Below are 27,254 nucleotides of genomic sequence, written 5' to 3'. Positions count from 1 at the left end.
ATGCTAAGTGTTACTACTATTATCTGCAGCTCAGGGACCTACTCATAAACTCAGGTCTGGGAGCTGTCAAGAATCTTAGGTTCTTATAATTCTGTAATCAAACCTCCGGGAAGAAGAGAACTGAGAGAAAGAGAGTTTGCCACACAGTCATTGTATGGAGAATATGGAGAAGACAAAAAAATCGCCAGATTCCTCACTGACTTCAATGGAGTCAAAGTTGGGATGAATCTGACCCATGCTTGGTCTAGACACATTTCTGTACTGGTATTATTATTTGTTATTTGTTTTACCATAGCACTTAGGAGACCTAGTCATCTACCAGGATCCAATTGCGCTAGGTACTGTACAAACACAGAATAAAAAGACGGTCCCTGCCCTGAGGGCTTACAATCTAAGTATAACACAAGAGACAACAGATAGATACATACGGACGTGGGCGTACAAGAAAACAATGGGCTGGTCCACACTACGGGGGGAAATCGATCTTAGATACGCAACTTCAGCTACGTGAATAACGTAGCTGAAGTCGAATATCTAAGATCGGATTACTCACCCGTCCTCACTGCGCGGGATCGATGTTCGCTGCTCTCCCTGTCGATTCCGCAACTCCGTTGGGGTTGATGGAGTTCCGGAATCGATATAAGCGCGCTTGGGGATCGATATATCGCGTCTAGATGAGACGCGATATATCGATCCCCGAGCAATCGATTTTAACCCGCCGATACGGCAGGTAGTCTGGACATAGCCAATGAGACAATATTGGTCAGTTGTCTCTGCACAAAAGCAGCCATCATCTGAAGGATAATAATGCGGTAGCTTTGTTGATGTTGATGGGGAACACCTCCTGACCATGGGGGGGGACGGGCGGTAGGGAGAGAGGGAGCATGGGAGAAAGCACAAAGATGCTTGTTGGAAAATATAACAAGAGGATATTGGAGGCTGACATCATGGGCCATGGTATAACTATGTCAATTGGAGAGCAAAAGAGTAGGGGTTCCCAATACAGTTATATGGCTGAAACTCCTAATGCTGAAGCAGTTATACTGTTATGAAGGTGCCTTACACCAGTACGGCATATTCCCATATGGGAACAACAAACGATACAAGTATAAGACACCTTCGTAGCAATATAACTAGGGGAGTTTTATCACTTTAACTATAGCTACAGTAACTTATGTGTGTAGACAAGGCCTTAGAAGTGGCATGCAAAGATTTTTTTTTAAACTGAGTTTGCACCCTTTTCTGTTTCTTTATCATGTTTGAAGGAGGTCTGAAATGTTGGCTTTGTTTTTGTTTTGTTTTTGTTTTTGTTTCCCCTCTGCTTGAGTTTCACCTTTGGCGTATCAGGAATATCATGTCTGATCTTCCCTCATTGTGCTAGGGACCTCTTGTGGGGGAGGAGAGGTGTTTCACTCTTTTTATTAATGATGATGATGATGATGATGAACGAAGAGGAGGATTTGTGAGCTCTCCCCCAGTGACTGAAAAGCTGAGGGAGCTGAACTTTAACAGACATCATTACTCTCTCAAGTGTCTGCTAGGCACTTGAGTTAAATAAGAGTTAAACAAAAAGAGTTTGAACAACCTGACTCAAAGTGACTTCGACTCTTAATTGTTCCATTTTTATTCTCTCTATTTGTGATGTCATTATTTTACTACTGCCCCTGTCCCCATAAGAGTAGGTAAGACTTGAACAGATCGTGTAAAAAATACGTGGAGGAAAAATAAAGTCCATACATCATAAAGAAGCAAAAAAGAACACACTGTTTCTTTCATGTACTAGTCACCTTACAGGAAGTCTGCTTAGCACTAGGTAGAGAAGGAATCAGCAGCACCACCTGGTGGCAACAAAACAAGAAATGCTGGCCATGATTCTCACAGATTTTGAGATTTTAAGGCCAAAAGGCTCTGTAATTTATGATCATCTAGTCTGACCTCCTGCACAACACAAGCCACAGAACCTCACCTAGTGATTCTGCATTAGCCCCATAACTTCTGTTAGCTAAAGCGTATCTTTTAGAATGATACCTAATTTTGACTGGAAAGTGATCAATTCACATCCCCTGGTATGCTGTTCCAGTGGTTAACTGTCCTCACTATTACAAATTGAGCTTCATTTCTAGTCTGAATTTATCTAGCTTCAGCTTCCAACTACTGGGGACACGTCTTCATTGGCAATGTTAAAGCGCTGCCGTGGCAGCACTTTAACATGGCTTGTGTAGTCACAGCATAGCGCTGGGAGACAGCTCTCCCAGCACACTGAAAAAACCACCTCCATGAAGGGAATAGCTACAAGCAGCGAGGGTGCACTGTCTACACTGGCATTTTACAGCGCTGAAACTTGCAGTGCTCAGGGGGGTGTTTTTTCACACCCCTGAGAGAGAAAGTTGCCGCGCTATAAAGTGCCAGTGTAGATGTAACCCTTCTGACCCTCTGAGTTGGCAGCAACAAGGGCCGGGTTCAGTATCCAGGGGTTCCGTTTCAATAACACAATGCATAACCGGCTCGAGCCCCCACCCAGTGACCTGGGACACTTACATACCACCCCCCCGAGCCCCTCTAGGAGGCAATACTTCCCCTCTCGCAAGCACGGAGTCTGAGTGTAGCAAAATCCTTTTAATAAGGGAGGGAAACAATGCGGCATTACATCGGAGGAACACCACAAACAGGATTAGAACACAAACTATAAGCAAAAACCCACCTCCAAGTACATTTGGCAATGTCCTTTCCCCCTTAGGGTCTTAAGTCCAATCACCCCAAAGTCCAACAACCCGAAAGTCTCTGGTCAGTGCCACCCCAGAGTTCAAAAGTTTATCTGCAGATTTTTACGCCCCTAGCCTGGGTAGAAATGGGGGGGGAGGCCCACACAGGGTGTTAAGGGGCACCTTACGTGGGCCAGGGCCAACTGCTCCACGTCTCCGTGGAGTTCTGCTGCAGCCTTCACCACAACCAGCTCCACTACACCAGCTGTGCCGCTACTCCAGCCGACCCGTGAGCCACGCCAGCCGTCCCCGCAAACCACTCCACTCCGCTCACTGCTCCACGGGCTACTCCAACATGCTGCAAACTGCTCCCCTCTGCCAGCTGCTTAGCGACAGAGCTTCAGGCTCCCCCACTAGTTAACACAGCACTCAGTGATATCAGCTCGGCTCTTTTAGTGATTTCAGCTTGTAGTAGGGGAGTTCCGGTGCTGGTGCACCATTGGCCCAACGTGAATTCAGCTCAGACGCCTCTAGATGGACTCCTATTGGAATCAAAATTAGCTCCACTCTTTAACAGTGGAGAGAGGAGGATGTGCAATTGGTGTTCCAGGCCCTCAAAAGGGGCTCATACCATCAGGTACACACACCAGTCCCCAACCTCTCTCCATTCACTGGGTTTTGGAACCCATGTCCCTTCTCTAGCAAGTACTACTTAATTGAGGTTGAGTCATCTCTGTCATAAAGCAGTCTCATGGTTCCTCATTCACGTAATCAGGGTGACAACACTTTATTCCTCCTGCCCCAATAACAAAGAAATTGGGGATCCTGGAGCTGTCAAAATAACCATCCCAGGCTGCCGTGGACTATGCTAGATGGGGTGGGTGTGCCAATGCAAATACCTGAAATTCACGCTCCCTGAAATTCTTTCCACACTCCCCATAATTCACCACCAGTTGTCAGGGTAGAGCTCATCCTGACTCTGCTTACATCAACAATCCCTGGATCTCCTTATTCCTTCTTCTGCTATCATCGGAAATCTCTTCCCTGTGTAGCTCCTTCCAGACTGTGATCAAGTCACCCCTTAACATCCTCTTCCATAAACAAAATAGACAGAGCTTCTTCAGTGTCTCACTATAAGGCAGGTTTGCTAGACTGCTCATCCTTTTGTAGCTCCTTTCTGAATGCTTTCCAATTTGTCTATAAAGAGGCTTCCCTCCTCTCTCTTTGCAGGGGGAAAAAAAGTAAAGCTATAAATCAGTGTTGCCCAATGGTTGGCCTTCAAGGCTCTGAACTGTGGCCTTCCAGGGCAGTGACTCTCAACCCTTCCAGACTACTGTACCCCTTTGTGGAGTCTTGTGTACAAGGCTGGCTTTATGCCAATTCCCCTGATTCTCCGGAATCGGGCCCCGCACTGAAAAGGGCCCCGCACCCGCTGCCCCGCTCCGGGGGTCTTCAGTGGCATTTCGGTGGCGGGGGGTTCTTTGGTACCATTGAAGACTTGAAGCAGCCCCCCCGCCGCTGAAGTGCCGCCGAAGCCCCGGACCGCCGCCGAGTATTCCAGTTGGGCCCTGCGGGTCATAAAGCTGGCCCTGCTTGTGTACTACAAGTTTCAGCTCACTTAAAAAGTACTTGCCTACAAAATCAAACATAAAAATACAAAAGTGTCACAGCACACTATTACTGAAAAATTGCTATCTCATTTTTACCATATAATTATGAAATAAATCAATTGGAATATAAATATTGTACTTAAATTTCAGCGTATAGTATATAGAACAGTTTGTACTGACTTTGCTAGTGCTTTTTTATGTTTCCTGTTGTAAAACTAGGCAAATATCTAGATGAGCTGGTGTAGCCCCTGGAACAGTGGTTCTCAACAGGGGGTCCACAAACTCTGTCAGGGGTCCAGTGGCTAAAACCCTGAGCTCCAGCCCCAGCACTTCCCGCTGGACTGAAGCCAGGGCCTGTGGGGTTGAAGCCCCGATTCCTGGTGCCCCCTGCAGGGTTGAAGCCCTGATCCTTGGCACCCGTGAGGATCAGGGCAAGAAAACTACAGTGCAAGAGCAGGAAGTCCTGGGGCAGCTCCATACTACACACACACACACACCCCTGCTTCTTTCCTCTCCCCTGCCAGGTCAGAGGCGGGAAGCCAGAGCCGGACAGTGCGGGACCTGCTGCTCTGGCTGGTGCCATGGAGCAGGCAGCCTCTGTGTTCCCTCATCTCCTGCTGCTGCGGAGGGTTGAAGCTGCTCCTCAGCTGCCAGTCCCCTTTGCTCCCGCGGCCGGTAAAAGCTGCCTGGGCAGAGGAACCAGCTCCATGGCTGGCAGAGCCCTTGCGGAACAGGGACCACAGGGGAGCAGAGCAGATTAACCTTTTGTGGGCCTGGCGCCAAACATATTTCTGGGCCCCCCATGGGGGCAATGGAGCATGGCGCGGGGGGGGAGTCAGTCCCTGGAGCAAGGGGCCAGCCAGGGGCAATGGGGTATAGCATGGCAGGGGTGGCCCCGCTCCGTCCAGCACGAGGGCACTATTTACAAACCGGCAGTTGCCAGGTACACAATGACCCTCTCAGCTCTGTGCTGCCAGCATGGCCCTTCTCCTCAGGGGTGGGCCCATGTCATGCCACACAGCCCCCCTGCCCAACACCAGAACACCTCCCCACTCCCTATGGCCAGAGCCTCCCTAGACCCGCTCTGCCCAGTGCTTCCCCAGACCCTGCCACAAATGCATAGCGCCCTGCACAACACCACAACTGCCCAGCACCCCACACAGCACCTCCACTCCCTAGTGCCCCAAAACACAAATCTTCCCAACCCTCTCCCAGCCCAGCATCCTCCAGAGACCCCCCTTCCCTACACCCTGCCTCCCCGCCCCACTCACACCAGCCAGGGCTGGTTCTGGGGCAGGGAATCGCTCCGGCCTCTCGGGAGTGGTACAATCAATCAGGCTAGGGCCTGCCCTTTCCGGACTCCCTCAGGACCAGGGCCAGCACTACCATTTAGGCAGCCTAGGCAATCGCCTAGGGCGCCAGAATAATTGGTGGGCACCGTTTTGCCGGAGGGGGCGGCAGGCGGCTCCGGTGGAGCTGCCGCAGTCGTGCCTGCGGAGTGTCCGCTGGTCCGCGGCTCTGGTGGAGCTGCCGCAGTCATGCCTGTGAACGGTCGGCTCCTCACACAGCTCCGGTGGACCTCCCGCAGGCACGACTGCGGCAGCTCCACTGGAGCTGCAGAGCACCGGACCCTCCGCAGGCACCACTGCGGCAGCTCCACCGGAGCCGCGGGACCAGCGCACGGGACGGCGAAATTGCTGTCCACCTAGGGCACTCAAACCCCTAGCGCCGGTCCTGCTCAGGACCCACTTGCCTGGAGAGGCCCAGCCAAGGCCCCCCCACTGTCCGTCCCCCCGCCCCCGCCCTGCAACTGGCTGAGACTGGCCAGGCCTCTGCATCAGTCCCAGGTGCCTCAGCTTTGGGGAGACAGGCAGGGCCCCCCAGGTGTCAGAAGCAGAGACTGCCTGGAGCTGGAGATGCATTGGGATCCAGCCAGGAGGCAGAGAGAAGTCAACTTGTGGAACTCCCTGCCTGAGGAGGTTGTGAAGGCTAGGACTATAACAGTGTTTAAAAGAGAACTGGATAAATTCATGGAGGTTAAGTCCATTAATAGCTATTAGCCAGGATGAGTAAGGAATGATGTCCCTAGCCTGTGTTTGTCAGAGGCTGGAGATGGATGGCAGGAGAGAGATCACTTGATCATTGCCTGTTAGGTTCACACCCTCTGGGGCACCTGGCATTGGCCACTGTCAGTAGACAGGACACTGGGCTAGATGGACCTTTGGTCTGACCCAGTACAGCTATTATGATGTTGTTCTTATGTTCCATGCAGCCACCAGGGCAGCTCAGGAAAGGGGACAGGGAAGAGAAGAAGCTAAGAACCAACAACCAGTTATGGCTGCCTGATTTTCTTCCCTAGCCCATGTTAGAGCACCCAAGATGCTGCTCTAACTTGTGGTAGAGGGCAACATTTCACTGTATGAAGATTAGGGGTGATCAAAATATTTCCATCAAAACTGTTTTTCAATGGAAAATTGAGTTTTTGACTAAATTACATTTTTCATGAAAAGTGTCTGAATTCCACAGAATATTTCATTTTTTCACAGAAAAAGCAAGCACCTAAATATCAAAATATTTCATTTGGAGATTATCCTGCCAAGGTGCCGCATAGGAAATGAAGTTTGGTTTTCTCATGTCCTGACTCTCCTCTGTCAATGGGACTCCCAGCCAGACTATATTTCCCATGATGCACCAAATTTTCCCCTCACCATTCAGGGAGACTGATACACTCCAACCAGAGAGTGCTACACTGAGGCCTTGGCTACACTCGGAGGTCTGCAGCGCTGGGACTTACAGCTGTCTTCATACAGCTATGTAGGGAAAGCGCTGGAGTGTGGCCACACTGACAGCTACCAGCGCAGCAGTGTGGCCACATTTGCAGCGCTGTTGGGAGTGGTGCATTATGGGCAGCTATCCCACAGAGCACCTCATCCCATTTTGGTGCTGTGGGTTGTGGGAAGGGGACGGAAGGTGCGGGTCATACTGCTTCCTCTCCCAACGCCCCGTGATGCATCGCTTTACATCCCAGCAGTCACTGTTTTTCCGTCCACGTTTGGCGCCATTGTGACACTCCCAACGGTTTCTGTGCAGCGTGATTTCTGTGGGAAATGGAGCCCGAGCTGCTGAGGAGTATGTTGACGAGTCTCGCCAGCACATCACATTTGGCAGCTGAGCTATTCCTTAAGCTCCAAAGTGATGAGGAGTCCGACAATGATTGCGAGTCGCCTGACGCGTACGACACGACATTGCTTGTGGCTTTCATGGAAATGCTCAGCACCGTTGAACGCCGCTTTTGGGCTCGGGAAACAAGCACTGAGTGGTGGGATCACATCGTCATGGAAGTCTGGGATGATGAGCAGTGGCTGCAGAACTTTCGGATGAGAAAAGCCACTTTCATGGGACTGTGTGCTGAGCTCGCCCCCACCCTGTGGCGCAAGGACATGAGATTTAGAGCTGCTCTGACAGTGGAGAAGCGGGTGGCTATTGCAATCTGGAAGCTGGCAACTCCAGACAGCTACCGATCGGTCGGGAACCAGTTTGGAGTGGGAAAGTCAACTGTTGGAGTCGTTTTGATGCAAGTTTGCAGGGCCATTAATCGCATCCTGCTAAGAAGAACCGTGATTCTGGGGAACGTGCAGGACATTGCAGATGGCTTTGCACAAATGGGTTTCCCTAACTGTGGAGGGGAGATAGATGGGACGGATATTCCTATTCTGGCACCACCCCACCTAGCATCCAAGTACGTTAATCGGAACGGGTATTTCTCTATGGTTCTCCAGGCGCTTGTGGGCGTTTCATTGACATTAACACAGGCTGGCCTGGAAAGGTGCATGATGCACGCATCTTTCGGAACACTGGCCTGTTCAGGAAGCCGCAGGCAGGGACTTTTTTCCCAGACCGGAAGATCACAGTAGGGGACATTGAAATGCCCATTGTGATCCTTGGAGACCCCACTTACCCATTAATGCCTTGGCTCATGAAATTGCATACAGGGAAGCTTGACAGGAGCAAGGACCGGTTCAACTACAGGCTGAGCCGTGCCGAATGACTGTGGAGTGTGCTTTTGGCCATTTAAAAGAGTGCTGGCGATCTATGTATGGGAAGCTAGACTTGGGGGAAAGCAGCATCCCTGTGGCTATATCCGCGTGCTGTACCCTCCATAATATTTATGAAGGGAAGGGTGAAACATTCAGTCAGGAATGGACCTCTGAGGTTCAACGCCTGGAGGCTGAATTTGCACAGCCAGAGAGCAGGGCTACTAGAGGGGCCCAGCACAGGGCTTCAAGGATCAGGGATGCCTGGAGGGAGGAATTTGAGGCTGAAAACCAACAGTAATGTTTGGTGCCTTGCACAGGAGTGAAGTGCAGTGGTTACAATGTTAGTAGGAATCTGTTTTTCCTAAGTTGATTTGCAGTGCCTGTTTCTTTCCTGGGCTAAGGTATCTTTGACTTTCTGCAATAATAAAGACTGTTTTCAAATCCAAGAATTCATTTATTGAAAAGAAAATAACTTTATTGACAGACACACAACATTTTGGGAGCCTGAAAGGGCAGGGGGGTGGGGTGGGGAACTGTACAGTTACAGGTTTGAATATGTCCTGTCTGGAGTGCTGTGCCATGATTGCTGCACTTCAGGATGAAAATACTGCATGGTGATGGGGGTTGAGTGCAGAGGGTAAGGGTTGTAGTTCTCAGGGCTGGTTGGTGAACGTACAGGTGTTGAAGGCAGCTGGTGGAGGTAAGAACCTGGATGCTGGGGAAGGGGGTTTGGAGCTGACATTGGGGCACAAGGGAAAGAGCTTTGGGATGGGGGGGGGCATGCGGTAGTGCTCTGCCTGCATGGCTACGAGCACCTGGATAGAGTCCGCTTGGCGCGCCAGGATGCTTATCAGCTGCTTTGTGCTTTTCTTTCTGGCCGCTGCGTTTCTCTGGCGGATCCTGCTTTCCCTTTCCCTCCAGTCCTGCAGTTTTTTATTCTCTCTGGCAAAGTGATCCATAACTGTTTGCAGCAGGTCGTCTTTGCTTTTTCGCAGCTTCTTCCACAGGTTTTGGAGTCTTTGAGCTGCTGTTAACAGCTGAGAACTTAAGGTCGCCTGTGGAAAGGAAAAAAAGGCAACAGTTAACAGAGGCAGCATTGTTTATATCTCAGACAGTTATTCCCACACAGTGAAGGAGTTTACAGTCTTCACTTTAGCATAATTTTCCCATACCAAAGAGAGCGCACATAACCCACAGGAGCCCTGTAAGGAGGCGCCCTGGCTCCCCGCCGCGCCTGAGGGGGACGAGCCAGAGCAGGCGCCTCAGTGGGCGGAGTCAGCACGGCCTGTCCCCACCCCCCGGAAGTCATGGGGCGGGACAGGAAGTATAAAATCCCGGCCCCAGCACTCAGTTGGCCGCCGATGAGGACAGACGCTGGTGCCCGGGCTCCTGCCTGGCCGGACCTACCTCGCGCCCACTACCCAGAGGAGCGCTGGCCTGACCTGCCTCGTGCCCATTACCCAGAGGAGCGCTGGCCTGACCTGCCTCGTGCCCATTACCCAGAGGAGCGCTGCCCGGACCTGCCTCGCGCCCATTACCCGGAGGAGCGCTACCCAGACCTGCCTCGCACCCACTACCCAGAGGAACGCTGGCCGGACCTGCCTCGCGCCCACTACCCAGAGGAGTGCTGGCCGGACCTGCCTCGCGCCCACTACCCGGAGGAACGTCGGCCTGACCTGCCGTGTGCCCGATACCCCGAGGAGTGGCCTGAGCTTCCCCACGACCGGTACCCGGAGGAGCCCATGGTCTGGGACCCATCAGACGACGCCGGCAAGAACCAGGTACCCAGAGAGGGGGAGGTTGGAAGTAGCCCGGGGATAGCCGACCCTAGTTTGGCTCCGGAAGAGCCCGAACCCATGTCAGTGTGTTGCGGCCAGGATCCCCGCTGACCGCAGCGGGTCTTGACCGCTGCTAGGGCCCCGGGCTGGAACGCAGTGGAGTGGGAGGGCCTGCGTTCCCCCTGCCACCCGTAACCGGGTGGCAGACTCCCCCTCTTCCTGCCTATTGCCACTGCTCTGCCCTGATTCAGAGGGCCAGAGCTAACTAGACTTGTGTTTGGTGCCCCGCCCGAACCAAGGGCCTGGGCTGATACTGTGTCTGCTCAGCCCCTGCTAGGGGCCTGAGCCGGAACTATTACTGCCCGGCCTGTCCAAGGGCCTGGGCTGATACTGTGTTTGCTCAGCCCCGCTGGAGGCCTGAGCCTGAACTATTGCTGCCCGCCCTGTCCAAGGGCCGGGGCTTATTTACTTTGAGAGCCCCGACCCAGGCTAGAGGGCCGGGGCTCTACCCTGTTTACAGACCCTGTACCCTGCTCAACACCTGCTGAGGGCTAAGCCTACCCGGACTGCGGCGCGCAAGGAGGCGCCCTGGCTCCCCGCTGCGCCTGAGGGGGACGAGCCCCGACACAACCGGCTTACAAGCCCCAAAATGGTGAGTAATGGGGACTGATTGCTTCAGGGCTGTGCTGGGGTTTCTGTGCATTGGGGAAAGCAAACAGCTGCAGGGGGCACCTACACTGAACACTCTCCCAACATTTTCCACAGGAGTTGATCCTGGAAGATATCTCGCTGCTGTGGGTCACCTGGGAAGAGCGGGAGGGTCTTCTACAGCAATCCGGATTCCGCCCTGGCCCCTATGCAGCTTGCCTGTGTGCACCAACGGTCCCCCCCAACCCTCGCGGCACAGTGGCACGGACGTGTTAGCCTGACTGGGACAAGGACCACAGTGGCTCTCCCTATAAACTTGCGCAAGCGCATTGCCCACGCTCTGGCTGAAACTTTTGAAGAGATTACCAAGGCCGATTACCGCGACATGATAGACCTCATCAATGGCCTACTCCACATCTAGGCATGCATGCATGCATGCAGCCCTAACCCTCCCTCCTCTCCTGAAACATTTCCATTTTGAAAATAAAAGCCGCTTACCGGGAACCCTCTCCTCTGCTTGTCCTTTACCAAGTACCGGCTGCTGTGACTGGCTACCTTCCTCCTGGCTTGAGAAGAGCTCCTGGCTGCATGGCTCCTGGGACTCCGGGTTGTCTCCCCCCACCCCAGTACCCTCACTCTCGGTTTCCCTCCCCCTCCTCCTCCTCCACCTCCACTTAATTAATCGCAAACTGGCAGGAACAAAAATGAATGTCACTATAAATTTCTGATAAACTGCATGTTGAAGTTAAGTTTCTCTGAAGTGTCCATCGTGGTCCTCGGATTGGCGGTGGGGTCACCCCCAAGTATCGCGTCCAGCTCTTTGTAAAAACGGCAGGTCGTGGGGGCAGCACCAGAGAGGCAGTTTCCTTCACGGGCTTTGCAATAGGCACTCCACAGCTCCTTCACTTTAATCCTGCACTGCACCGCGTCTCGGTCATGGCCCCTTTCCAGCATGGCCCTTGAGATCTGCCCATAGGTATCGTAATTCCTACAGCTGGAGCGCAGCTGTAACTGCACAGCTTCCTCACCCAAACAGTGATGAGGTCCAGCAACTTGCCATTGCTCCATGCTGGGGCTCGTCTGGCGCGTGGAGGCATGGTCACCTGGAAAGATTCACTGATTGCACTCCACACCTGGCTGAGCAAACAGGAAGGGGATTTTAAAAATTCCTGGGGCATTTAAAAGGCGGGTCACCTGAGGCCAGGGCAGTAGAGTTTGAACTGATGAGCATAGTGGCTGAGCAGGCATTCAGGGATACCTCCGAATGCCTCTGGAGGCCAATAACAGCACTTTTGGTGGCCACACTGGCGGAGCAGCGCTGCATCACCAGTGCTGCAGTCGTTATTCCCCAGGCAGAGGTGGAGTACATGCAGCGCTGTAGCCAGGGAGATACAGCGCTGTATGTGCCTTGCAAGTGTGGACGGTGAGTAAGTTGCAGCGCTGTAAAGCCACCACCAGCGCTGCAACTTTTCAGTGCAGCCAAGGCCATAGAAGAAAATGGGAGCATAAGGCACTTGAACTACAACTCCCATGAGACCCCACAGCAGGATTTCATAATTGAAACATTTATGGTTTTGGCAAAATATGACTGTTTTTGATTTGACAAAAAGTTGAATTTTTTCCAGAAAAAAACCAACGTTGCAGCTAGCATAATAAAGATGTATACTGTGCATGTACACTGTTCAAAGCAAGGCGGGAACTCCACTTAGTTATGCTCCTTTCCTAATTATATTTTAAATATAACCAACACCACATGGCGAACTGGCATTGAAAAGAATTTTAAATGCCCTCCCTGTAAGGACACATATTAAAGCCAAAGAGTTTGGGTGGCTTTTCATGCTGGCAACAGGTGCGTAAGCAGACCTGAGGCACAGTTCTTTCCTGATCGCCCCCTAAAGTAGTGTGTCTCTAACACTGCTCTCTGTTTCACTGCAGGCTGCATCTGAGAACCACAATGAACTATCCAGGAGATAAGCACAAGGCAAAGAAATTGCATTTGCTGCTGAAGGTTTACTCCAGATAATTTCCTCATGATTTTTTTCCCACACCTAATTTGCCTTTGGGTGGGGAAGAGAAAAGCTTTTCCTTGGCAATCAGCTCATATTTGCATCGTTACATAAAAACCTGGATGCCACTATCTGGTTGTTTTCTGACTCACATTCTATGCTGTAGCAACAGAGATAACCAATCAAACTAACCAGATAAAACGAATCCCTTTGGAAAACACCGGGGCCACGTTACCAAACTAGCCTTCAGATCTGAGGAGGGGCACAGCAAATGTCCAAAGATAAAGCATAGCTTAACGAGCAACAGGAGCTGTTTTGCTGCAATTTAGGCAATTCTAGGGAAGAACAAGATCTGCAGTTTGTAGAAGGCAAGCTGACAGGAGCCTATTTTAGCTCCCGCCTCTTAGACATAAGGTACTTAATCAAAAAGCACATTATTAAGCTGATTGGAAGGGTGTCAGTAGGATAATAAAGTAATAGCAGCAATGGGTTTGAGTGGAGTCAGCAGGTCTATCTCAGATCCTTACACACACTCCCATTACCACAGTATCTGAGCCCCTCACATTTTTTCATATATTCAGCCACACAGCATTCCTGGGAGGTAGGGAAGTGCTATAATCCCCAACGTACAGATAGGGAACTGAGGCACAGAGACATTAAGTAACTTGCCCAAGGTTACCCAGCAAGTCTGTGGTAGAGTAGGGAACTGAACCCACATCCCAAGTTTCAGACTAACCACTGTATCATCCTTCCTCTAATCTATAGAGCTACCCAAAAGTTAACAAAAGGGCCAGATCACAGAGCCCTTCCTCACCATCACAAGAACTTATGTAACCCACACGCCTCCTGGCTATGGTGCTCTGTCCCATCTAGTAGCACCGAGACCACTAAGAGAGACGGAGATTAATGAGTTTGTTCTACAGCCTTAGTTACAAGGCCTATGGCCCTTAGCTCATGCAGTAGAGGTGCGTGCACTAAGAGGTCCCAGGTTCAATCCTACTTGCTGGCAGCTAGGGTCTGGGGGTATTACATTTAACCTTTGGGACTGCTCACATGAACAATGGCTCACCAGTATGAGTCAAGGCTCAAGATTCTGAGCCAAGATGATTTGGCTGGAAACTAAAATTATTGCAGGATTTCCCTGCAACGTCTTGAGAATGAAGCCCCACCAAGGTATATATTGTACCTTTACAGATTTCCATACAGACTTCCTCCTCATCATCCCACCTTTAAGTTAGCCCCAAATCACACTAAGATCATTTTAAAATATTCTCCCCTCCTTTCGCTGGACTCTCATTTGTCAAAGGCTGCCTCTCTCCAAGGATGGCGAAGGCACCCTAGGGTCAATGCCAAGAGTGAGCAGGCCATGGAGGGTCTATGCGCAGGGACTCTGCAAACAACCCCACGCATACCCACTCTGCTCTGTAGTGACTCTCTCTCTCAAATCCTGCAGGTTTCTATGAAAAATACAAATATTTAAAGCAATGTGTTTTTAAAATACAAGCTCCACTGCTACAATTTTTAAATTTCTCAAAGATTTTGTCCATATTGGGGGTTACTAGAGCTGAGGATTTAAAAATAAATCTTAAGAATCTTAGAAGTGAAAAAAAATTCTGTGGCAGAGAATGTAAGCTGCCATAGGAATCTGGACATAAATTTCCCCTCAGTTTTAATGCAAATATTAATTTTAGGGGGAATCAGGCACCCAAATCCAGTTCTGAAAATCTCAGTCTACAGAATTACTGACAATGCGCCCAATCCTGCAAACACTTCCAGGTGCAGTGCTTTCTAATCATAACTGTTACACTCAACTACAATGCCACTGCTCATGGTAGTAAGCACTATGCCCAGCAATACGTGTTTGCAGGATTGGGCCCACAGAATGGAAAAGACTCTACCTGACTTTTTTCCCATTTGTGATTTGTCCAACCTCTGCATCAAACCAGTGGGACTGCACAGAGGGGGGATTCTCTGTGGAAGGGCAGCTCTGCAATCTTCACAACACCATCCCCTAGAGAAGCCTCTCTGGGTGGTTCATTTTAGGCAAGAGTTGGAGACAGGCCAGGCTGGAGGGAAGATTGGGATGGGATGGGAATGAGGATGCAAATTATCTTCTCTCCAGGCCCACAAAAACTATTTAACAGAACCCAGGCTGGATTTTTTTACTTTATTTGTGGACTTACTTAAGAAACAGAACAGGTGTAGAAGACACAATTAAGACACCTGGTCGCTTCACAATAGAACTCCCATTGTAGCTACCACGTTTGGTGTACCTAAAAAGAGAGAGGGCAAAAACATTCAAGATTTGTTTCTTAATCCACACCGACGCGCTTGATGAGAGAGAGCATTTATGTAAAATAACTTGCTGCACACTACTTACAGTGCTCCCAGTCAGGAAGCTATTTATTATAACATCCCTTTTGTCACACTCAATTCAGATAGCAAAATTAAACGTGAACACCATAACCTGCTTAACTCAACTATTAAACGCCCTTAAAGTCAATATCATCATATATATAACAAAATTGATTTTTTTAACTTATCTAACTCTTAACTTTTTTGCAACTAAGGAATTTTCCTCAGGATTTCAGATGGTGGTTCTTTCCTGCCTTAGTATTATACCTTATGTGTCTACATTGCAGGTGGTTGGATGCTGGAAGGAGTGAGAGTTTCTCTTACGCTAACAGGAGATTATCTTGAACTTGGCTCTTCTGGTGGGAGTGTGTTTTGAGAGTCTGTTCCAATACCTATCGGTGGCTTGTCAGCCTGTGTTTTCTTCCATGTCATGCTGAGCAAGTCTCAGTGAAGTGCATATTTCACCATTCTCCACTTCCTGGTTTTGTCTTATGTTCACAGTTGATTAATGTACTTCTGGTTTTGGTGTCATATAAACCCCTCCCCTGCTATGTAATATGAACGAGGATTTGTCTGGTCAACAGATGTAGTTTGCTTCTGGGTGCACGATTTGTTTTGAGAACAGTTTGATCTTGACAGAGTCTCCTGGTTGCAGCTAGTCAAGTGTACTAGGCTTTGCCTTTGCATGTCTCTTCCTTTTTTGTCTGTTACTCCTTCAGCCACTGCCAGTTGTAATAATGCTGAGGCACCAAGTTAAGTGTGCTTCTTGACATCAACCATTGTACCAGGCTGCTTGCTATTCATACCTTCTGCAGGAGATTTTCTCCATTCAAGAATGCCCTGTATTTTCTCTGCTTTTTGCAGCTTACTTTAATAGAGCCTCAGCAATTTGAGCTGCCAATTTGGCTTTGCCTTGTGACTAGCTCTGGTATGGTGATGTGATATGACTGAATTTTCAGTCCTGGGTAACGTACACAAACTCACGGCAAATGAACTGGCAACTGTTACGTGAAACTACACAGCTTAGGATACCAAGCCTGCTAAAATGCTTCACTGCTTTGTCTATGATGGTCACTGAGGTAGTGTCTGACAGCTCATCCACTTCCCAGAAGTACAAGTTTGTGTGGTTTGCAGTGAAAGGGTTCGTTCCTACTTTGCTCCAAGGTCTGCGGGGAATACTGGGTAATTTAATTTCTCTTTTTGCTGGTTGGCCTTCATTTCCAATAGGCATCACAACTGCTCACCAGTTCTGTGATATCCTTGGTCATGTTTGGCTAGTATTATGGCATCTCTGTCTTTCCAGCTATGGTCTTCTATTCCAGAATGGCTCCGATGCATTCTCGAAAGAATGTCTGTTCTCATTTATTCTATTCTAATACTGCACTCATCACTTGTAGTATCAGAGCGCCTTCCAGTAGTAGTGTAATCAACATGATAACACATCTGTTCTTTGTTGTTTGTTCTCTCATCTTTTCCCCACGGGAGAAGCATGTGGAGTGGAGGGTCTTGTTTTAGTAGGGCTTTAAGTTTCTTTGTTTATTTTCAGTTGTTTGCTTCCTCAATACCACACATTTTGTTTGTTTGTTTTTCTTGTCTGCAAGCTTTGGCATAATGATTTCCCTTCCCACGTTTATTGCACATGATCCCATATTTGGGACATTTTCCATTAGCATGTTTTTCCTCCATTATACCCACGGGTCTCCTTTTACATTTTATCTCCTCTGCTTTGTAGTTGTGCATTGCTTTTGCACAAATTGGCAATACACTGACGTAGTCTTTCTCCAGATTCTCGATTACACTTGTTGAAGACTTACCATTGGTATAGGATTTTTTTGTGTGTAGGAAGTACTTTTGGAGAGCTTTGAAGTCAGTCTGCTGCTGATGTAATCCAGATACTGTTGGAGCATGTGGCAGAGCCTTTGCCCATTATCGCTAACAGTGCAGCTGCTCTTATTTTATTTTCCTTTTATCCAGCCATGTTACAATTTCACAGTTTTCCCATTGTGATCTAAAGAAGGTCCAGTTCCTAAACACGTCCCTTTTCAAATCTATGTGCCTAGGTGAAGGAACCTGGTATGTTCCCATGACTGTTACTGTCTCTATATTTTGGGGAAAGGAAACCACAAAGGGTATTAGCAACATTCTTAGTTTCTGATTTCACATACCTGCAGAAGCCGACTCATTCCTGACACTAAGATATGTGTTCAAGCACAGAAAGAGAGACAGCCAAGCCAGTGCAACCTTCAGGCTTTGTTCGTTAATCCACATATACTGGTCTCACTCATCAAGCACTTCCTAAAATTAGAGTTTTATAATTTTCTATGTATAATCATCTAGAAGGGCCACTGCCACATGCCCAGAATCCTAGACATTCTCGTACTTCCAGAAAAAGCATTACGCCACCCCCAGAAGCAGGGCCTGGAACGCATGTCTCCCTACTCCAGCGGCGTGACCTCACACGCATGGTACGTGCGAGGTCACACCAGTGGAAATGGAGGGGTATGCTCTTCAAAATGGTGTCCCCCATCCATGATATCAGACAAAACCGTGTCAGTTTTGTTTCGGTACCTCTCAGGGGACATAATCACAGAAAAGGAGGACTAAAAACTGGCTTAAAACTGGATGAATGGCCTGCCTATTATCATCCTACAGCATTGTTTTTCAAACCGTGGGTCATGACCCACTACTGGGTTGCGGCATGTAAGGCACTGGGTCGCTTTGCTCTGGTCAACACTGCCAACCAGGACATTAAAAGTCCTGTCAGCGGTCCTGCCCAGGCAGGATAGTGCCTACCTTTTCCGACACCGTGTTGTGCCTCAGAAGTGGCCAGCAGCGGGTCCGGCTTCTAGGCAGGAGGGCCACGGGGCTCCGCATGCTGCCCCGGCCCTGAGCACCGGCTCCGCACTCCCACTGGTTGGTGCCTGCAGGTGAGAGTGGCATGGAGCCACTTGCACGCCTCTGCCTAGGACCTAGACCTGCTGCTGGCCGCTTCTGGGGCACAGCGCAGTCCGCAGCGCCAGGACAGGCGGGAAGCCTGCCTGCTGCGCCGGTGACTGGGAGCCGCCAGAGATAAGTTCCAACCATGCGCCCCAATCTCCTGCACCAGCCCTGAGCCCTCCCCAAAACTGTAACCCCTTCCTGCACCCCAAACCCCTCATTCCTACCCCACCCCAGAGCCTGCACCCCCAGCCCAGAGCCCTGAGCCCGTACCACATCTCAACCCCCTGCCCCCACCCTAAGCCCCCCCAAACCTGGAACCCCTTCTTGCACCCCAAACCCCTCATCCCTAGCCCCACCCTAGAGCCTGCACCCTCAGCCCTGAGCCCTGACCCCCCCTCATCACAAACCCTGCCCCAGCCCAGAGCCCCCTTCCACAGCCTGAACCCCTCATTCCCAGCTCCACCCCGCAGCCCTTACCCCTGCACCCCAACCTCCCCATCCCCAGCTCTGTTGGGTCACAGGCATCAAAAATTTTCTTCAACTGAGTCCCCAGAAAAAAAGTTTGAAAACCACTGTCCTACAGCACCCCTGTCAGGAGGCTATTTATCATAACACCACAGGTGGTCCCACCTTGGTAATAGTAGTGCAACAGGCCAAGGTAAACAAAGCCCAATCCAGCCCAATCTGGAACACAGTTTTCACACCCAGATTTGAAGAAGTCTGGCCAGCAGCACCGCAACCCTGTTACAAACCAGTTTTGCAATAGCTATGCTTAAACTGGGTCTCTGAGGTAGTGAAGATAGGGACTATTCCTGTGGCTTTTAGGGATGGGGGCTGTGCTGAGAAATCAATTCACCATATTAGGCAAGTCAAGAGTGAGACTCAGGGCTTGTCTACATCAGAAAGTTGCAGCGCTGGTGAGGGAGTTACAGCGCTGCCACTTAGGAGGTGTACACATCTGCAGGGCACCACCAGCGCTGCAACTCCCTGTTTGCAGCGCTGGCCGTACTCCCGTTTTGTCTCGGGTGTAGAGGATCCAGCGCTGGTGATCCAGCACTGGTAATCAAGTATAGACACTTACCAGCGCTTTTCTTGACCTCCGTGGAATAAGCAGGTATCGCAGCATACCTGAGGAAGCCTCTGGTAATCAAGCTGGTCTCCTTCCCCGGCTTGCTCTCGCGTTCCCCGAACCCCCGAGCAAGCAGGTCTCCTTCCCTGAGGTTTGCTGGGTGGTTCCGGGAACGCGAGAGCAAACCGCGGCGAAGCTGGTCTCCTTTCCCGGTTTGCTCTCTCGTTCCCCGAACCCCCATTGAAGCCGCCCAACAGCACTGCAGTGTGGCCACATCTAACACCACTTGCAGCGCTGGTTGCTGTAAGTGTGGCCACTCTGCAGCGCTGGCCCTATACAGCTGTACTAATACAGCTGTAACAACCAGCGCTGCAAAATTTTAGATGTAGACATGGCCTCAGCTTCATCCACAGGGAATCATAGTAGCCAGAAGAGTTTTAAAACAGGAATTTTCCCACAAAGTTGGCACCATGGTATCCGTGTCCTTCAGTTTTAGGTTCTTTGGGGCCAAACTATGTAGATTAGGTCCCTACCAAAACAGGTCAGAGAAACCATATTAGCGTTTTTTGGAGGAACCATCTTTAAAAACCGTTCTGGTTAACACAGTTTCCCTGCAGTGCAGAGACTTCACAGTAGGGCCATGGTCACATTAGTCCGGGGATCTGCACTATGCTCCCGGGTTTAGCAGAGTAATGCCACGCCCCTGTCATTTATGCACATGCAACCCTCCTAGGGTTGCTAACTTTCTAATTGCACAAAACCGAACATCCTCATCCAGCCCCTACCCCAAGGCCCCATCCCTTCTCTGAGGACCCACCTCCACTCACTCCAGCCCCCCTCCTTCTGTCGCTCACTTTCCCCCACCCTCATTCACTTTCGCTGGGGTGCGGGAGGGCATGAAGACTCCAGCTGGGGGTTCAGGCTCCAGAATGGGGCCAGAAATGAGGGTGTCAGGATGCGGGAGGGGGCTCAGGGCTGGGACAGTAGGTTGGGGTGCTGGAGGGAGTGAGGGCTCTGGCAGGGTGTGTGGGCTCTGAGGTGAGACTGGGGATGAGGGGTTTGGAGTTCGGCAGCAGGCTCAGGGCTGGGGCAGAGAGTTGGGATACAGGATGGGGTGCAAGCTCTAGCTGGGGGTGTGGGCTCTGGGGTGAGACTGGGGGTTTGGCATGAGGGAGGGGGCTCAGGGCTGGGGTGCTGGAGGGAGTGAGGGCTCTGGCAGGGTGTGTGGGCTCTGGGGTGGGACTGGGGATGAGGAGTTTGGAATTCAGAAGCAGGCGCAGGGCTGGGGCAGAGAGTTGGGATACAGGATGGGGTGCAAGCTCTAGCTGGGGGTGTGGGCTCTGGGGTGAGACTGGGGGGTTTGGCATGAGGGAGGGGGCTCAGGGCTGGGGTGCTGGAGGGAGTGAGGGCTCTGGCAGGGTGTGTGGGCTCTGAGGTGAGACTGGGGATGAGGGGTTTGGAGTTCGGCAGCAGGCTCAGGGCTGGGGCAGAGGGTTGGGGTGCAGGCTCTAGCTGGGGGTGTGGGCTCAGGGCTGGGGCAGGGAACTGGGGTGCAGGAGGGGGTTCAGGATGTGGGCTCCAGGAGGGAGTTAGGGTACAAGAGAGGGTTCTGACTTGAGGCAGGGGTTCAGGGTGCAGGCTCTGGGAGACAATTCGGGTGGGGGAAGGGGTTCTAACCTGGGGCAGGCAATTCAGGGCGCAGGCTTCCTGCCTGCCCTGCCATGTCTGGCCCTGAGGTAAAGGCATGGCCAGGTGGCCCCTGCTGCTCCCATTGGCCGCAGTTCCTGGGCAATGGGAGCTGCGCAGCTGGCGCTTGGGCCAGGGGCCGCGCGTGGTCTCCTGCCTATCCCTGCAACTAGAAGCTTCCGGGAACTGCATGGAGCCAGGGCAGGCAGGGAGCCTGCCTTAGCCCCACTGCGCTGCTGACAGGACTTTTCACAGCCTGGTCAGCGGTGCTGACCAGAGCCGTCAGGGTCCCTTATCGACCTGGCGTTCCAGTCAAAAACTGGATGCCTGGCAACCCTAAACCCTCCCTTGCCACGTGAGCAGAACAAACTGCTAGGAAGAGAGGAAGAAAGGTGAGCATTAATTTTGCTCCACAACAGCACTTTTTAGCATCAACTTCTTTTCAGGAATCATACACAGGAGTGACTGCAGCAGAAAAAGGGAATTAAATAAGCCCCCCAAAAGCACATCTGCTCAAAGAGAAACACAAGCCAGGCTGACAAAGCAGCACTGTTACATTTATTTATTTTCAGAAAGCACTGAAGAGACCCAGAGTGAACTGAGGAAATAGCACCGAGTCCCAGCCAACTCCTGAGGACCTTTCTAAAAACCTCCCACGTCGTGAAGAGGAGAGAGAGGAAATGCCATCCAGCTAGAGTGACCAGATAGCAAATGTGAAAAATTGAGACAGGAGGTAATAGGCACCTATATAAGACAAAGCCCTGAACAACGGGACTGTCCCTATAAAATTAGGACATCTGGTCACCCTACATCCAGTTAGGCAAATACAGCAATTTTCATAGAATCATATAATTCTGGGTTTTCCTTTTATCAGAAAGCCTTCATGAGAAGGAGTAGGTGCATGGAGTGAACACCTACACAGCACTGGTTCTGAAACAAAGAGCCTCTAGGTCAAGGAGATAAATAATAACAAAAAAAAAAAAAAAACCAAAAAACATGAGGAAGTAGAATCACCTCCCTATCATAAGGAGCTTTCAAAAAAAATATTTTCCTTCAAGGAGGTTTAAAAATCTGTCCGCAAGCAGAGTCTCAAACAACAATTTTACACCTTGGCATGTGTGCACACCAACACACACAAAAGCCTACATGAGATTATAGACCCAGTCCTGCTACTATTAAAGTCAAAGGCAAAACTGACACTGGGGCTAAATCATCACTGCTTGTGTCCTCATTCACATCAGTGCAAAGCCAATGTAAAAGAATTCTTTGGTCCCTGACACCTAGGTTGGGTGCACTCATTTTTCACAGTGAGTGAACAAGATTGTGAATCAGGCCCGTTGACTTCAAAGGTGCAAGATCAGGCCATGTGAAAGGACAAGAACACACAGAAGAGGAAGGGCAGAGTGATTAAATATTTACAGAGCAACAAAAAATGCATACAGCCATTATTGTTTGACTTTACCAGCATGTCAGTTTCACAGACCCTAAAACAACACATTGGGTGTGTTTTATATCTTTATACTCCATTAGCCTTAATTCTGTCCCTAAATCTGGGAAAAACTGGAAAATTAAAAATCTATATAAAATTTCAGCTTTGGGTGGCAGACCAAAATGCCCAGAAGACACAACAGAATGTACTGCCTTCTCTAGAATTTCTTTCTAAAGGAAATACTGAAGCACAAGAATTTATACAAGGCACATAAGTAAATACTGCACTGGGCAGTAGATTGTGTACATGTTTGGCAACACCCATCTACCTAGCTGATCCACCCAGTGCTCTTTCATGGGGAAAACTGCAGGCACAAACACACGGAAAAAAATCTGCATTTCACCTGCTTTTGCATATTATTAGTTGGCAACTGGTACCCTATCTGTCTTACAGCAAATTATTTCAAAGATAGATCAAGAAATGGTAACACAAATGGTAACATAAATCAATAGCTACAACTATTAGTTCTTATTACACACAATATTAAAGATGCCCATCCTGACCGTATCCATAAATAAAAACACAAGAGAAGGGCCAACTTATCTTCTGATTTACCACTTGTAACTCCATCTAAAGCCATATAGTTGTGTGAAAAGTTAGACCAAGGGTAGGCAACCTATGGCACGGGTGCCGAAGGCGGCACACGAGCTGATTTTCAGTGGCACTCACACTGCCCATGTCCTGGCCACCGGTCCGGGGGGCTCTGCATTTTAATTTAATTTTAAATAAAGCTTCTTAAACATTTTTAAAGCCTTATTTACTTTACATACAACAATAGTTTAGTTATATATTATAGACTTACAGAAAGAGACCTTCTAAAAATTTAAAATGTATTATTGGCAGGCAAAACCTTAAATTAGAGTGAATAAATGAAGATTTGGCACACCACTTCTGAAAGGTTGCCAATCCCTGGGTTAGACAAAGCAGAATTAGATCCTAAATTAAGCAATGAAAACTATAATTGAAACATATAGCAGCCTCAATGCATACCCAGAGATGGATTTTTTGTTTGATATAGTGAGATTTACATAATAATGAAAAAGCTTCTGATCACATTTCTTTTTGTCATCCCACAGATCAGGATTACGGCAGACATTCAATTATCCGAGATAAACTGAAGATAGGCCATTTATTTAAGATTTGCCAGCCGTCCAGTGCGGCAGGCACATGTGAACAACATAAATACAGCATGTTTGATCAGGTTCTACTCCACATTTACAGGTCTTGATTCTAGGGGCTGGAATTTCCAGATGAGAGCAGTGAGGTGTTCTGAACTTCATATGAAGAGGCAAGGAGTCATTATTGGCTTCTTTTCAAGCACATATTTATGCAAACTAGTAGAGTTTACTGTGAATTTGCATTAACTTTGCCTAAAGAACTGCTTCCAAAGACCTGTTGCTAACCCCCACCCCACCCCTTTTCCTATCCAAACAATTCCTGGCTCACATTATGAGTCAGATTCAGGGCTGAGTTCTATTCAAAACTGCATGTGGTCATCTAGACAAAGTAACTTACATGAGGATTAACTTGTGATTTGCCAGATTCTTCTAAGCTCTCCTGCTATTATTTTAGCAGTTCAAAAAGTAGTGTTTTCCAGAAAGGGGAGTGGATTTTGGCCAAAGAGGGGGCATGGGAGGTGCACTCTAGATGTATGCTGTTGTACAGACTCCCTTAATTAAAGTCCAGTTCAGCTAGTATATATACACATCTCAACAGACTCAACCCTGAAGTCCCTATGCAAGCAAAACTCCCAGTAAAGGCAACAGGAATTTTACAGGCCTTATGACTACCCAATCAATCTCAATGCCTATGAGTGCAATTCCCATTGAGGGGGGCATACTTGCACTGCGATGAGATTTAAGACTCTTATGAATGAATCAAGGGAATATGAACAAATAAATCTAAAATCTCAACCTCACTGTATCCATACAGCCAAAGAGCAAACCTCTTTGCTTCCATAATGCTCCATGGTCCAATTACGTAACAAGGTCTTTTTTTTTAAAGTCCTCACTGAAAGCATACCACTCTTTACTGATAAAGAGGATCTATACAGATTGCATTTCAGGAAGTAGTTGATTCACAAGATGTTGTGATAAACACAGGACAGACAGCTACAAGGGAAGAATAGAGACCAGTCTCTGAGGGTTAAAAGGCGCTCCTCCCTATCAACTGGGGGGTAACTATGGGTCAATCAGGTTCAGCTGAGAAGGGGTTGCCAAGATATCAATTACAATCAGCTGACAGGGAGCTACCTGAAGTTAATTAGGATCAGCTGGTTCCAACCAAGGGCTGCCTGAGACCTTTTTAAACCCTCCCCTGGGAAGGAGGAGGGGGAGAGAGAAGGAGCCCTGCTGTCAGGAGATGAGGAGCAGCAAGACAGTGACCCTCACCATGAGGAGAGACCTATTCTCTCCCACAAGGGAGAAATATACTATAAAAAGGACTGGTGGAGGAAGGGAACAGACTTCCCCTGGGTCCCCAAGCCTGTCTTCCAAGGGCTAAAAGCAGCGGAGGCTGGGGAGACCGAGAAGGTGCTTTGCCACAACGTGTTCAAGTTAAGTCACAAATGTAAACAGATATGCAATGAAATCAGACTCACAAGGATACTGCATGTGAAAACAATATCTAATAAAGGAGTTTCCTGTTTCCTAAATTCCTGTAGTACCATTGTAAAGCAACTTATGTCTGTTTTATTATTGGATCCATTATTTGAAATTCCTACTAATAGTTAATAGGAGATCACTTCTTTCTAACTGGAAACTCAAAGCGTATGCAGCAAATCTCACAACACTTGTGCATCTAAACACACAAACTAGAAATGAAAAGAATAATACTTTTCTTTATTTATAAATTATAGGTGTCAGAGAAGCATACAAAGAAAGATATTTGACTACAGTGGTAAAGTCATAGTTACTCTCCTCAAGAGGGAGGCACATTTCTGCTCTTGTACAAGGATACATGTATGCAAGTCTCATGGAACTCACTGGCTGGGGTTGCACAGGTGCAATTGAGAGCATGATTTGGCTCAGTGGGAGTTACAAGTGTGTATCTAAGGGCAGAATTTGGCATTTCATTCTTTAAGGTCCTAATCCTGCAAGACATTGGACTCCTTTCACCATTACCAATGAATTTAGGTTTAGCTGATGTTAGGGTCCTTTCTTTCCCAAACTCCCTCTCTCTCTGCTTGAGGGCTGATTTCACCTCCCTTACCTACAAACAGGATAATAAACCAGGTACACCAGTGAGTCAGCCAAACCCACTTTATACTTTCAAAGCAGAATCAGCACCTGTTAATAGGGTGGGGTGTTTGAGTCTCCCTACACTGCCAGCCTTCCTGGCCAGCATGAACTTCACTCATTAGGGATCAAAAAAATTTAACTTCTCCAGACTTTACAAGTCCAGCTACTTGCTACTACCAGCAAAATACCAAATAATCAAGAAAACGTTCACTAAAATGCCTGCAGTGCTACTGTTTACCTGGGTTCAACAAGAAGGGACCCTGGTGAAATTGCTCCACTGCTTTAGCAAGTGAACCAGTGGGGTTTAAAGGACTATGAGGTCAAATACTCAACTGAATGCTTTCTGTATCACAAGAAAAAATAGATTTTCTTTAGTGCAAAAAAAAGAAAGTTTGGACAAGATCTCCAGGCACACAGCACTGTTTGCAGATCATACACAAGTAGTTTTAAACCAAAGATAGCAAAGATAGACCACATGGCAACTGACTGTTAAAAGACAAGTAAAATTTCCTGTTTAAACATGAAGCCAGCAAAGTATTGCTAAAGAAAAGAGCTAAACTGGAGGCAACTCTGTCCCATCAGTGTACCGAAATGTTCAAAGGTGTTACAGCACATACCGCAATTTTGCATTAATTCTAAAACTGCAACAGTAGCAATCTATTTTGCATAATATTTTTCTAATTCATGTCCTTTCCTCTTACCGTATAGTGTTGCAAGCCAAATATTTGCTGAATATAGTTTTGGAGAATGACACATACAAGGCACAATAAAAGGGGAGCAGTACCATAATGACTTTGTTTATCGCATTTGGTAGGTGGGAAGCAATGAAATTTTGGGGGGAAGCTGTATATTGTATATGCAAAGCTCCTACACTAGGAATACTTCCTGGTTCTTTAAATCATGCTGATCAAATTAGACTATAACCAAACCACAGTCTAGTACAGAGTGGGAATAGCACAAGAGCTTTATGAAAGTAGCAATGAAGCATGACTGCAGAGATGCAGTACATTCATTCTAAGTAAGGCAGGTTATTTCTTTTACAGATTATCCATCCATGAGCAATTTGCCATGACATACAAGGGTGCACAGCTGACAAGCCAGGATCAAATGCCTCAGGCAGAAAGCAGCATTGGGATGACAGAGCTAAAGTGTTGTTAAAAAAAATAAACAAACAAACTAGGCAGATCTCAAAGGAGGCAGGAATAAACTCCCAGGAGAGGCTGCTAAGCCAAAACCCCAAAGCAGAAGAAACTTTATGCCAGGCAGAACCTCCCCCCCGCCCGCAAGATCCCAAGTAGTTTAGCTCATTTACTCATTCCTGTAGTGTGCCCTACCAAAGAACTGGGGGTTACCTGTGCCCAGCGCAGGTCTGCGTGTGTGGGCAGGTGTCTCCAGAGTTCTCTGTGCATGGAGCGGGCTTGTATTGAGCGCTGCCTGTCTCCATACACCAGGGAGGGAGGCTAGCCTGGCTGGGGCGGGGCCACTAGGTTCCAGCTGTGCCCTGGTGCTGAACTATGCGGGAGGGCCCTTGAAAGAAGAGTAGGAGAGCTCTGAGAATAGAGATGCCTTTGGCTTTTAGTTTCTCAAGGCGCGGTCGCATGAGAAGGGTGCCTGGAGGTGGGGATTTCTCTCTCGCTCGGCTGTTCTGCACAGCTCTCCGTGCATGCAAAGAACAGGGTCCCACACGCAGGGCAG

General features: G+C 48.9%; 1 protein-coding gene across 1 annotated transcript in view; it reads right to left on the bottom strand.

Annotated features, from left to right (window-relative positions):
• The window catches only part of PLD1 (phospholipase D1), a 136,921-nt gene extending 109,909 nt beyond the window's left edge, over nucleotides 1-27,012 (bottom strand). Inside the window, exon 1 of the mRNA XM_030576041.1 lies at nucleotides 26,912-27,012. The gene's annotated coding sequence lies outside the window, so the exon portion shown is untranslated. The remainder of the gene's footprint in view (nucleotides 1-26,911) is intronic.
• Nucleotides 27,013-27,254: the final 242 nt, after the last annotated feature.

This window comes from Gopherus evgoodei, chromosome 9 (assembly GCF_007399415.2).
Source record: "Gopherus evgoodei ecotype Sinaloan lineage chromosome 9, rGopEvg1_v1.p, whole genome shotgun sequence".
Taxonomy (NCBI): domain Eukaryota; kingdom Metazoa; phylum Chordata; order Testudines; family Testudinidae; genus Gopherus; species Gopherus evgoodei.
This window is presented reverse-complemented; position numbering and strand designations above follow the sequence as displayed.